Below are 14,664 nucleotides of genomic sequence, written 5' to 3'. Positions count from 1 at the left end.
CAGAATAATTAACAAATAATAGTTTATAAAAGTAATGCTGGAAGTCCTCCATTGTTAAAAATACATAATTCACTCTTCTGACCATGTTGCAAGCAAACAGTTTATGTTGATACTCCTGACTATGTTTTTAAATACTAGCTTTGGGCAACTGAATGCTTTGTGCATTGCTCTTGTAAGCTTTCCTTAAATAATCCCATAACGGTTATTTAAGGAAAGAGGTACAGGGAAAGTTAAATCAGGAGACCCAGGTGGTAAAAGTCTTTGTGATATCATTCAATACCCTAAAAAAAAACTCTTGCAACATTTCAATGGTTGAGCATATGGTATGGCAAGTTGCACCATCCTGTTGGGCAAGATATTTATTTTATTTTCCAATAACAATGCAACGAAATGCATTATAATGCCTTTGGAAAAATCAGAGATGGCAGTTTGTTTAAAAAATATGGGCTCAGCTATCCTTCTTTGAGACATTTACACTAAACACTGATTTGTTCAGCATGTAAGGTGTTTGCATAAAATGTAAGGATATTCAGCATTCCATATTCTTCAATTTTGGTGTTGATGTTGCCATTAAGGAGGAACCAAGCTTCATCAGTGAAATAAATTTTATCCAAAATTTCAATACCTTCACAGCAGAGTAAACTTTTAAACTAGCACCAGTATAATCTTTAAATATTATCTTGAAGCTCATGCATACTGTGGATTCAGTACGGAAAATGTTTTAGATGTTTACATATAGCGAAATAAGCTGAATTGAGTGATTTTCTACAGCTGAGTATCTGTAGAGACTTGTTTGGAAATTCCAAAATTGTTTGTCTAGTGCTGTCTAAAGTGTTACATGTAAGAACACTCCTTTCATGTTCCCTATTCCCAGCTAATCCATGCTCATGAAACTTCTTTATTATCTTGAAAACTGCAGCTTTGCATGGATGCTTAATGTTAAGGAATTTTACAACAAATTTTTGTGAAAGTTCACTAAGTCTTCATTTTCAAGTAAGATTCCACTAAAGAAAAACACATTGCTCAAAAGGTATATGGCATGAGGTTTATTCACTAGTAATGGCACATGTGACTTCAAAGACAGACTGTGACAAACTGAACACTTAAAATGAAAAATTTCACGTCCTCTAGCATCCTCGGAAAATTACAGCAACAATCATTATTTGGTAGTGTTGTATTTAATACAAATAATATGGATTTCCTTTTAAAATGGACGTCTGGTATAATAAAAAAAAAAAAAAAAACATCAATGCCAACCAATTAACTTGAAAATAAAAATATATCTTGTAGAAATAAAATAACAGAAAACATTCTGTAAAAGTGTGATAAAATAATATTAGAAAAAAGCCTTGAGCATTGGGAAACATGTGGAAGATTTCTTGTGATGACTGATAAAACCCAAGAATTAAAATCAAAATTTTAAACAAGATTAAACACTAAAATAGAATAAATATTTTACTCTAATTGGAAACACTAAACAGAATAAAAGTAAATAAAAATCAATTAAGAATACAACCAATAAGGTTGATGAATAAAAGAAATCAAATAAAATAACAAGTAGCTTTTGAGAAAAGTATCCCTTTATCTACTGAAAGGAATATGCAGCATAGAATAGCAGAATTCATGTTCAATGTGGTTGTCATAAAGGTAGAATGATTGGGTGTGACAATGTTTAAAAACAACAACAATAAAATAATAATAAAAAAAAAAAACACTGGCATGCACAAGGTTCATGCCAAAGCATATTGCACTGTAAGGTGGCAGACTATATAGCAGGGTGGATGTGAGTGGATCTGATTAGGGTGTTTAAGGCTTTGAATGGCTTGAGAAAACTTAATGCTGATGGGATTCTTCTTCTTGTTTAAAAATATACACAAGGGGGCATAAATTCAAGTTGAGGAATGATGGTTGCAGAACAGATGTGCAGAAGTTTGCCTTCAGCAAACAGGTAGGTGATTTCTCAAATAAGCTTCCATTGATTTTTGTGGAAGTGGATAGTTTGAATGAATTCAAGAAAGGAACTAGACAAACTACTGGATGCGATGGATGAGTGAAATGGGATTTTTTTTTTTTTTTTGCTGATGCTGTATAAGCTTGCTTTCTTGCATTCATTTGCCAATACTAATAAAAAATATATATATATCAATCCACTGCAGGATGGAAGCTTCCTCAATGAATCATGTTGAGGGAAATGGACCATAATCTGCCCTGGTCCAGTGCAGATTGGCAGATTGACTGTATTTAGCAGTCAGGGGCTTGAACACCAGTCTGCTTTTAAAGAGTGTGTGCTACTGCACTCCTGCTCCTGACTGCTTGGTTATGGAGGCCAGTTGGCAATACTAATACAGGAACTCCCCGACTTACACAAATTTGACTATACATAAGTTTTTGCCAGTCAGTGCAAACTGAAAAAAATAAGGAAACATATTTTGCAGCTGTAGGGATAAATGGAGGTATTGTGAAAATATCGTAATGTGAACCCAATAACACGTTTTTTTTTTTGTAATTTGTTCCAAGTCCTTGGAAGTTGAAAATTTCGCTATATTACTAAGCTATTTATCTCTCTAAAAGGTCATATTTATAATGGTAATTGCACTTTCCTTTTACCATTATCATATGTTCCCGTTATAAAAAGATAAAGATATAAGAATCAATTTTGAATGCCTTTGTGACATTTTTCTAAAACACGTTTCTGGAGGTCAAGACCATAAAACAATTTGCACTTTCCAGTTTACTGGGCTTTTCTTTTAGTGCAATCTATTATAAATGGGTATTAAACTCAATCTTATTGCATTTGCGATAATAACTGCAATTGTGTGGGTTTTTACGTTATTATGGTGAAATGTGTTTCCCCTTCCATCAAATCTTCAATCATATAAAAAACAAATTTTCGGTAGAACCAGGAAACGAAACAAAATTGATTTAGAAATGAAGATGAAAATGATTAAGTACGAAGCAGGACAAAGTTTGTCGTCTATTGCAAGGGAATTAGGTCTCACTGCTTCAACAGTGAATACTATTTTAAAGGACAGTGCGCGTAGAAAAGAAATGTCAAAGGATCAACACACTTAAGATCAACAGTGATCACAAAACAGCATTCAGGTGCTATATCAAAGATGGAAAGGCTATTAATAATATGGATGGAAAATCAGATTCAGAAGCAAGTGCCCCTGAGTCTAATGACTATTCAACCAAAAGCAACAAGTGTTTATGAAGATATTAAGGATAAGTATGCCGAACCCCAAGCCAAGTTCGTGGCAAGCAACTGGTGGTTTAATAGGTTCAAGCATTGCGCTGGTTTCCACAACATTCAAGTATGCAGTGAAGTTGCCAGTGCTGATTCTGCAGCTGCATAGAAATTTTGTGATGTGTTGGAAAAAATTATTGATGAGGGCAGTAATTCCACACAGCAAATTTTTTAACGTTGAAGAGACTGCTCTGTATTGGAAAAAAATTCCAGATCAAACATACATTGTCAAAGAGGAAAATACAATGCCAGTTTTCAAGGCTTCGAAAGATAAGGCCACGCTCTTGCTTGGGGCTAATGCAGTGGGAGATTACAGATTAAAACCACTGCTTGTGTACCATTCTGGAAATCCTCGTGCATTTAAGGGCATTAATAAAGCCGCCCTACTCATGCATTTCCAATCAAACCAGAGAGCACGGATAACAATCTCTCTCTTTAAGGATTGGTTTAAATGCTGCTTCATTCCTGAGGTTAGAAAAATTTTATAAAGACAACAACATTCCTTTCAAGATTTTGCTTCTATTAGATAGATAATGCTCCTGTATATCCTACGCATCTAGATGATTTCAATTCAAACATGAGTCATATTTCTACTGTCAAACAGAACTTCACTCATCCAACCTATGGATCAGGGCGTTATTGTGAATTTAAAAGCATCCTATTTACAAACAACATTTTCTCAGGCACTGTCTGCAGTAGATGGTGAAAATTTTATGTTAAGAGACTTTTGGAAATCTTACAATATTTACCACGCCATTGTAAACATTAATAAGGTCTGGGCAGAAATTACTAAAAGTTGTTTAAATGGAGTGAAAGAAAATATGCCCACAGCACGTAAAGGCCTTTGAAGGATTTGAATAAGGTGAATCATATGAAAAGGTTACAAATAAGATTGTAAAGGTTGCAGAGCTACTTTAGTTGGAGGTTGATGCCAAAGACATGGAGGAGTTAATAGAGAAAAAAGAAAAGGAATTATCTAATTAAGAACTTATTGACTTGTAGGCTGTGATAGTGAAAGAAGAAAATGCTAACGAAGCTCAAGATGAACCAAATGAGGAGCCGAAACACTCCAGAGAGATGGTAATGGCATTCGTAAAATTCATCAGCAATGGTGAGGTTTGAAAAGATAGATCCTGCCAGCAACAGATTCTTAAAAGTTAATAGAGGAGTGAACGATATGCTTGCTTGCTACAAAGAAATCTACGATGAAAAGAAAAAAGCCACCGTCCAGTCATCCATTAATATGTTCTTTCGTAAGGTTGAGCAGCCGATCCCTTCTAAATCTCCATAGCTCTCAACCTATACAGTGGTGTACTTATCAGCTGAAGACGTCGATTCTGGCAACGATGCTCGAGAGATAAAACTTACTGACATTATACCCGTCTCCTCTCTTTTTTTGTAATTTTATAATTTTGAATTTTTTTTTTCAATTGCACGCTTTTGTAATTTTTCCTGCAGACAAGATAAAAAATTGAATAAATACAATAAATAGTTCTATTTACATGTTCATCAAACATTTCTTTTTTGATTCAATCACTTCAGCAAACACAGTTGTGAGTGCTGCACAAGCATGTAGGAAATTCTGACTTGCATAAAATCCGACTTATGTAGAGTTCTGCAGAACGCAACCCTTCCGTAAGTCAAGGAGTGGCTGTACATAGAATTTATAAGACACAAAGGGATGACAGTCTGGAAAATATACAATCACTTCAGCTATGTCAGATACAGATAACAGGTAAAGTTTAGTACTATATTTGGTGTACTAAACTTTACAGGTGTCTTTAGTACCTTTTATCCTATTAATTTAATTATGCCTCAGACTAGAGCAGCAAAGCAAAGGGCTCAAAGTAGCAGGAGTGCTGGGCTTGGGGAGAACTGAAGGGAGCAGTTCTACTACAAATCATTGCTTTACAAGATGTTCTACTTGTTTTCAATGTTTGTAGACCTGTCTGGAACAGAACATGATACAGTCAAAGAGCATAAGGAAATTAAGCTTAACTCACCATGCTGAATGATATTTATAAGAACAAGAAGAACAGGATTGATGCCCGTGAAGGAATTAAAATGGGAGCATATCAAGCTCTTAGAAGCCCACCTCAATGCTAGAGCTTACACTCATCCATTAGACAACAAAGTGGCAATTGCAAAGGCAGAATGTGCTGGCCCACAGCAGGTAGTTATTGTGGTGACTATTTTCAGGAAATGGGAAATATATTGTGCAAGAAGGGTAAAGGTGTGTCTGTCGGGGAAACAAAATAATGCTATAAAGCAGATACCGTCTTTTAAGATCATAAAATGTGGTGTTGTGACCTTAAATGTTGGCAATAATGATATTAAGTGCAGCAGATCTAAGGACTCATTAAGAAGTAAAGGGAAATCTTGAGAAAAAGTCACAAGATAGGATTAAATTTAAAAGTGAATGTAATTCTTCCCAGCCACAACAGAAAGGAGTACACGATGAGAGCTTTATCAATCAATTTGGCTCAGGTGAGATGATTTCTACAGGGATAAGATCCTTGTAGAAATAAAATGGGTACAAGAATATTTCTGATACTATCAGGGAAGTGTTAAGTGTTGCACTGCTTCTACTGGAAAATGCAGCAGCCTGGAAAGCCAGGTGTTAGGGATTTCAAGGCCTGCTCGGGAACCTTGGAGGACAAGCAAATACATGAGCTGCATTAGAGCTGCAATATATATATATATATATACCGGATATTGACTGGAAATTTCGCGGATATTGACTGGAATTTGTGGGTTGGTCACTCACACACTAGCAAGGCTTTTGTGTATTTATTGGATGATTGTTTTCTACAGCAGCATGTTTGGGAGGCAACTAGAGGGAGTAATACTCTTGATCTGATTATCAGTAGTGATTCTTCATGCATCAAGAATCTGCAGATAAAGGAACTACTAAGTGGCAGTGATCACAGTGCGCTGAAGTGGGATTTACTCAAAGAGGTAACTACCATTGAGGGTAAAGGGAAAGGTTTTTGCTTTCGTAAAGGTGACTATGGTGGTCTGAGACAGTATTTAAATTCTATACAGTGGAACCAACTGATGATGCTACCAATAGCAAATTCAAAATGGGAAGCATTCAAAGAATTAATCTTGGAAGCTACTAGGCTTTTCATACCAACAAAGAAATATTGTTCATGATTTAAGCCTAAATGGATGTCAGTTGTTGTTGTTGTTGTTATTTGGTTTTTAGGAGCATTAGCAACTAAGGCCATATTGCTCCGGGATATGCGGTGGTCATTCCCTGACCTTTCCACATCCTCCGTATTCGGTGGAGACGGGCTCGAACCCCGGTCTAATCAAGAAGCGTGTGCTACGCACTGCTGCTCCTTCCCACCTGGCTACGGAGGCGCCATGGATGTCAGATGAACTAATTAGACATGTGACAGAGAAGAAAAATGCATGGGATACATATAAATTAACATGTGACACAGAAGCCTATGATAGATATAAGCTGGTCTGTAACCAAGTTACAAAGGAGGTTAGACAAGCGAAGGCAGATTACGAGAAATCTTGGGCAAGGGATGCAAAGAAAAACAGCAGAGTTCTTTACTTATGTAAACTCAGGATGAATCAGATTGGTCCACTTGGTATCGATGGTTCAACTGTTGATGATCCTGATCAGGTAGCTAACAAACTAAATGAATATTCTGCATCGACATTCACACATGAAGAGGGAGGGGAATGCCAGATTTGTATTCAACTCTGGCAGTAAGCTAGATATTCTTGTAATAACTGAGAGTTAAGTGGAGGAGAAATTGTTGAAGATAAACACAAGAAAGGCATCTGGGGTTGATGTAATCTATCCAGTTATATTAAAGGAGGCGGCAAAATAAGTAAGCAAACCCTTAGCCATAATTATGAGAGCTTCCCTGGACTCAGGGGAGGTACCCATGGATTGGAGATGTGCAAATGTGACCCCAACCCACAAAGGAGGATCAAAGAGAGACACAGGTAATTACAGACCTGTTAGTTTAACTTCTGTTCCAGGGAAATTAATGGAGGCACTGGTTAAAGAAGCATTGCAGGATCATCTAGACAAGACTTCAATTATAGCTCGGACAAAGCATGGGTTTCTTAAGGAGAAGTCTTGTCTGACTAATTTGATTGAATACTATGATGTAGTCACATGTGACACAGAAGCCTATGATAGATATAAGCTGGTCTGTAACCAAGTTACAAAGGAGGTTAGACAAGGAACTCGATGCAAAGAATAACTTTGATATCATATATTTGGATCTTAGAAAAGCCTTTGATATTGTTGCACATGGAAGACTGCTGCACAAATTGGAGCAGTGTGGCATTGGAGGCAAATTGCTGCTATGGATAAAGGGATGGTTGAGTGGGAGAAGACAGAGTGGTAATCAATGGACACTGCTCTTCATGGACTAATGTTATTAGTGGAGTCCCTCAGGGTTCAGTGTTGGGTCCATTGTTGTTTTCTGTATTTATAAATGACACTGATGATGACATATCAGGCTTAATGTCAAAGTTTGCAGACAATACGAAGGTTGGCAGGGTTGTTAATGACATAAATGGCAGAACACTGCTGCAACAGGATCTAGAAAAGTTGAGCAGATGGGCTGAGAGGTGGCAAATGAAGTTTGACATTGACAAATGTAAAGTACTACATGTGGGAAGCAGTAATCCGAGTAACGTATCAACTCTGTGGTACCACATGACAGTGGTAGAGAATGAAAAGGACCTGGGGGTAATTGTGCAGGCGGATATGAAGTTTTCTGAGCAGTGCAGATGGTCTGCAAGAGTAGCGCATGGTGTCATGTCAATGATATACAGGAATTTTTCTAACAGGGATAAGGAGGTGATTATCCCCTTGTATAAGGCAATGGTCAGGCCACACCTTGAGTACTGTATACAGGTCTGGAGGCCTCATTTTAAGAAGGATGTAGAGCTGTTGGAACGAGTACAGAGAAGGGCAACAAGATTAGTGAATGGAACAAAGGGTTGCTCTTATGAAGAAAGGCTTATGTTTTGCAAATTGCAGTGTCTGGATACTAGGCACCTGCGAGGTGATCTGATTGAGGTGTATAAAGCCTTAAATGGTTTGAGCATGCTCAATGTGGATGGGATTCTTCTTGCTCAGAATAATCGCCTGAGAGGGCATAAATTGAAATTGAGGAAAGACGGTTGTAGGATAGATGTGCGAAAGTTTGCCTTTTGCCAGCGTGTGGTTGATTGCTGGAATAAACTTCCATATAAGCTTGCTTTCTTGCATCATGTGCCTTTGCTAATGCTAATACACTAATTAATGTAAACAGCATAGCAAATAAAGTTGAAGTTGAAGAAATGGTAAGGTCATTGAATGTGGACATCATAGGGACATCAGAGAAATGGTGTCAGTATGAGTTAAAGTATGCAAAATATGAATATGGGAGTACAATGTGTACAGAAAGGGGGGTTATGCTCTTAGTTAAGAAGCACATATAATCTATAAAGACAGAGCGAGTAGGCCAGTTAGTCAGATTGTTTTATAATGGAAGATTTTAAATTTACAGATACTAACTGAATTTGTAGGTTGGTCACTCACAGAATAGCAAGACCTTTTCTAGATTTATTGGAACACAGCAGCATGACATACTACAAGAGAAAACAACACAAATTCTCGTGATATAATTATCAGCAGTAACTCTTCATATGTTAAGAATCTGAAAATAAAAAAACCACCAGATGGCAGTTATCCCAGTGTATTGATGTATTTTGTTAAAGATGTAACTATTATCAAGAGCATATGGCTTTTGTTTTCATAAAGGTGAATATAGCAGTCTCAGACAGTTCTTAAATTCTATATAGTAGGACAACTGATGATATCAACAGAAAAATTCAAAATAGAAAGCATTAGGGAAGTAATTGTAGAAGCTACTAATTTTTTATACCAACTAAGAAATATTTTTCAAGGCGGAGACCTAAATAGATGTAAGCAAGTTCTAAATGGGAAGCATTTAAGGAAATAATTGTAGAAGCTATTTAATTCCACTTAATATTAATTCCGGATTAATTCCTTTTTAATACCAGTTAAGAGATACTGATCAAGGCAGAGACCTACATGGATGTCAGATGCACTGATGAGATAATAGCAATACATGGAATGCACATAAATTATTGGGTGATACAGAAGCCTACAGTAGATATAGATTACTCTGCAATCAAGTCACAAAGAAGGTTGGGAAAGATAAGGCAGATTATGACAAGTCCTCAGCAAAGGATGCAAAGAAAAACAGCAGACTTCTTTACTTATGTAAACACTAGAAGGAAGGAGATATTCACAAGGTTCTGCTATATTATGACAATTAACTGTTGATAGGTATTTTGCATCTACATTCACACATGAATTCTTTAGGGAATTGATGCCAGAAATTTATCAAATTCTAAAAGGGAGATATGATTTTGTGATAACTGAGGGGAAAACTGGAAGAGAAATTTTTGAAGCTGAACATGAAAAAGACACTAGTGGTTGATAAAATCTATCCAATTATTTAAGGGAGGCAGCAAAGGAGTTAAGAAAACCTTTAGCCATAATTATTAGAGCTTTCTTGGATTTCTCTACAGAGATGATCCTTGAGGACTGGATATGTGGAAATGTATTCCCAATTCATATAGAGGGATTAGAGAGTGATATGAGTAATTACAGAGCTGTTAGCTTGACTTCTGCTCCAAAGAAAATAACAGAGTAACTGGTTAAAGTAATACAGGACCATCTAGAGTTATGTAGTTATACTGATTTGGTACTATGACACGGTAAAAAAGAAACTGGATGCAAAAAATAATTTTAACATCATATACTTAGATTTCAGAATAGCTTTTGATACTGTTTCATATAAAAGACTGCTATACAAATTGGAGCAGTGTGATATTAAAGACAAGTTGCTGCTGGGGCTCAATGGGAGAAGACAAAGTGTAATTATCAATGGGCACTGCTCTTTGTGGACTAACATTATTAATGGAATCTCCCAGGGGTCAGTGATAAGCTCATTGTTTTCTATGAGGTGTGGCAATAAAGTTCCCAGAGCTCAAAAATATGGTTTTATTTTTATTCAAAGTAATCACCACCTGACTGAATGCACTAATTACACCATTCTAAAAGTGTCTGTAAAGAATCAGTGAAGGCATCCAACCAGATGATGTTCAGTTTGGCAATTACATTTTTTCTTTATGTCCTCAACATTATGAAATATCTTTCCTTTAAGGACAGTTTCATTTTGGGAAAGAGGAAGGAGTCAGATTCTGTTAGATTTGGAGAGCAGAGTGGAAGGGTTTATCTGTACAATACCTTCACAACAAGTGTGGAATGAGCAGGGGCATATTCATGCAATAAGAACTGCCTACCATTCTCTCAGAATTGTGGCCCTACCCCAGGAAATGTGCATCAATAGACTTTGAAGCATATGTTGTAGTACCTGTGTGTAGTAGGCAGCACTATTCTTTGTTCTTCAAGTACAATTCATTGTGAATCATGCTCTGTTTGTCAAAAAACTTGATTCTGGACTTCTGTAAACAAAGCTTTTTGGGCCTTGGTGATGATTTTGAAGTCCACTACGTGCTCTGATGCTTTGTCTCGGGTTTGTACGGAACCAACACCCTTCTCCAGTGATAATACAGTTGAGGAAATCAGAATTATCTTGATAAGTTTGGATGAAGTCTTTGCATGATGACAATTTCATCACTGAGGTTGGGTGGCACAAATTTTGCACAGACCTTTCTTTTCTCTAAATCTTCAAACAGATTTTGAAGAATCATCTCCTTTGTCATATTCAACTCATCAGTCATCATTTCGAGGGTCAAATGATGGTCTTTTGCCACAATATCATGAACTTTTGCAAACTTTGTCTTCATTTCGAGAGGTTAGCATTAGTTGAGACATATGATGCAAGAAAGCAAGCTTATACAGCTTGCTGTAAAAAAAAAAAAAAACGGCTTCCCATTTCACCCATCCGGTCAACTCCAAATGTTTTAGTTCAGCCTTAAATTTATTTAAGCTATCAACTTCCACAACAACAGATGGAAATCTGTTCCATCAATCAACTATCTGCTGGCTAAGCGCAAACATTCGAGCATTTTTCTACAACTGTCTTTCCTCAATTTGAATCTATGCCCCCTCAGGTTCTTAATCTGAGCAAGCGGAAGTATCCTGTCAACATAGAGCCTGCTCAAACTATTCAAGTCCTTATACACCTCGATCAGATCACCTCGCAGGTGCCTAGTCTCCAAATGCTACAACTTGCAGAACTTAAGCCTTTCTTCGTAAGCGCACCACTTTGTTCCTCTCACCAATCTTGTTGCCCTTCTCTGTACTTCTTCTAGCAACTGTACATCCTTCCTAAAATGAGTCCTCCAGACCTGTATGCAATACTCAATGTGTATTGCATACAGGCCATTGCCTTAAAGAAAGGGATAATCGCCTTCTTGATCTCTGCTAACAAAATTCCTATATATCATTGACTCCGTGACCTGCTCTGGAAGCCCATCTGCACTGATCAGAGAACTTCATATCTGACTGCACAATTACCCCCAGGTCTTTTTCATTTTCCAACCAACAGTGTAGGTTGGAAAATGAAAAATTTCATTACCAACAGTGTAGTACCACACAGTTGGTACATTTCTGTTGGATTACTGCTACCCATATGGAATACTTTGCATTTGTCAATGTTAAACTTCAGTTGCCATTTCTCAGCCCATCTACCTAACTTTTCTAGATCCTGTTGCAATAGCATACTGTCTCTACTGTCATTAACAACCCTGCCTGTTAGCCCGTACCTTAATCCGGCACTCGTAACATGTCCGTAACTTCCTTATTCAATATGGCTCTAGGAGTCAAGATGCAAATCGAAGATTTTACACAGTTCACATAAAGCTGCAAAATTGCATCACTCAATCAAATACTATTAGTGACACCACAAAAAAAATAATAATAATAATAATAAATAAATAATAATGAGACAGGATTTGTATAATCAAATCAGTGCAAATCGCATTCTGTCTTACAAGAGCTATCGATCTAAAGCAAAGAAGTGAGAATCATGGAGAACAAGAAGAAGGCTGCAAGAATAGTTCAGTACCACTAATCACGTATTTTTCAAAATAGAATTTAAATTTCGTTAAAAGCATTTATATTACAGTTTAACTTTTTTACATTTAATAATTAAATACAAAAATCCAACAATTAACACAACATTCTTATTCCAGCAGTTTCTGGGTTTCTCTCTGAGCTTTGAGGAATTGAATGCAGAGTCGTACTGGTTCTGCCCATACAAGTAAACCCTGTGATCCTGGGTGGAAATTTTTCTGAGACTACTTAGCATTAGTCGAAGCATATGATGCAAGAAAACACGCTTATAGAGCATCAGCCAAAAAAAAAAAAAAAAAAAAAAAAAACCCTTCCCACTTCACCCATCTGGTCACTCCAAATGTTTATCTAGTTCAGCCTTAAATTTATTTAAACTATCAACTTCCACAACAACAGACGGAAGTCTGTTCCAGCAATCAACTATCACTGACTAAAGGAAAACTTCCGCACATCTATCCTACCACTGTCTCCTCAATTTAAACCTATACCTTTGCGGAATGGTACCCCAGGGGCTCACATCTGGTGACTATGGGCTTGCACACCCAGGGTCATGAACTGGATGTCATCATTCTTCTCTTTCTTGGTGATTCCCTTCTACTTCTGACTCTTGTTCGCTCTCTCTCTCTCAGGGTAATTCAGAAATTTTTTTTGCTGGTGCAGCATAAGCCTCAGGCTTCCTTGTACCATATGGCTAATAATAATAATAAAGATACTAGATCACTTCAAACCTAACCCTACTTTTCCCCATTGCTTCTTATCACGCTTATCCTTCGTGACAGTTTAAGTTGGTTACAACACCATCTGCCGCTCATTTAGAGAGGTCTGGGTTCGAATGCAGTCAATAACTGGAGAAATTTCTAAAGTTCTCTTTAAATCAAAGATATAGTTAGTTGATTTCATGAGGAGAGAGAGAGAGAGTAGAAAGAGATTTCCAAAGTGGAAAGCTAAAGTTTATCACCAAATTTTGGCAATAAATATCAGCATTGTTTTCACTGATTTCGTTTCACTTCGTATGTTGATATAACTGATTGATTACAACACAATTATTGAGCAATACATTAAAAACCAACTCAATGCCAGAGCTCAATATTGTGCATCAGGCAGCACAGTGGCAAACTCCAAGGCAGAATGCACTGGTTCCAGAAGAGTCAGTTATTGTTGGTGACTCCATTGTCGGGGAGACGGGCAAAACACCGTGCAAAAAAGATGGATGGAATAGGACCAGGGCACGTCTACCAGGGGCAAAAGTTGACGACGTTGTCAAACAGACCCCACCCTCCAAGGGTACAAAGTGCGACGCTGCACACGCCGGCACCAATGACACCAAGAGTAAGAGAGCCACAGACCCACCCAACCAGCACAGATCAATGCTGAAAAAAAGGTCGTGAGCCAGGGTCAAACCCGAAAGCATCCGCAACTCTGCCCAGACATGACAGGAGGGAGTCCCTCCGAGGCCGGGTTGATTGGCAAGGCTCTGCCAATCAACCCAGCCTCGGAGAGATTGCACAAAGCCCATGGAGCAGAACCGCTCCCAGTGTGATCCGCACCCATCAACAGGAGAGACCGGGGACGGGACACACCCAAACAGAAGGGGGTGTGCAAGAGCTTTTGCTGACGCTACAAGGCAATGTTAGGTGGGTCAGAAAACTGCTAGCCTGGGGGGGGAACTCAGACCAAAAGGCTAAAAGCAGCTGTAGGCAGAGGCAAAAGTGACTCTTGCACTACTTCCACTAGAATGGGCAGTGGCCTGGAGGGTGGGGATTTCAGGAACTGGTGGGAGTCATCATGAAACAAATACATGGGCCGCACCAGGGCAACTAAGAACAAAAACAGGCACATACAGTGCTGTAGTCGTAAAATAAATAGGTATACACCGTATACCTATATGGCTATACGGCATATACCTGTATAGGTTGTATTTCAGGCTTTCAAAATCCAGAAGGTGTACACTATTCACCTTAAAAAATTTAGAGGGTATATGGCATATATCCTCTGAATTTTTTCCCCTCTACAACAGCACTGAATTTACCCTCTATTACAGCCCTGGGTGCACGTACAGTTCCATGCACAGCAATGCCAGAAGCACGGCAAATAAATTTGATAGGTGGAATAGGAAGAGGTTTTCTACCAGGGTGAAAAAGATGACATTGTAGAGCAGATATCACCTTTTAAAGGCACAAAAGGAGATATTGGAACTAATGAAATTAAATACAGTTAAGGGCTATTAGAATGTGCAAGTACAACACATGCAGGGCAATGTTAAAAAATAGTCATGAGCATGGGTTAAATTTAAAAGTTGTCTGCAATTCTGAGCAGACAC

General features: G+C 37.8%; 1 long non-coding RNA gene across 1 annotated transcript in view; it reads right to left on the bottom strand.

The window, feature by feature from the left end:
* LOC150083614 (uncharacterized) overlaps positions 1 to 14,664 on the bottom strand; it is a 113,782-nt gene that overhangs the window by 76,799 nt on the left and 22,319 nt on the right. The gene's annotated exons all lie outside the window — the stretch shown is intronic.

The sequence above is a fragment of the Mastigoproctus giganteus genome, chromosome 7, assembly GCF_048544385.1.
Source record: "Mastigoproctus giganteus isolate SK-2022 chromosome 7, ASM4854438v1, whole genome shotgun sequence".
NCBI classification, from domain to species: domain Eukaryota; kingdom Metazoa; phylum Arthropoda; class Arachnida; order Uropygi; family Thelyphonidae; genus Mastigoproctus; species Mastigoproctus giganteus.
This window is presented reverse-complemented; position numbering and strand designations above follow the sequence as displayed.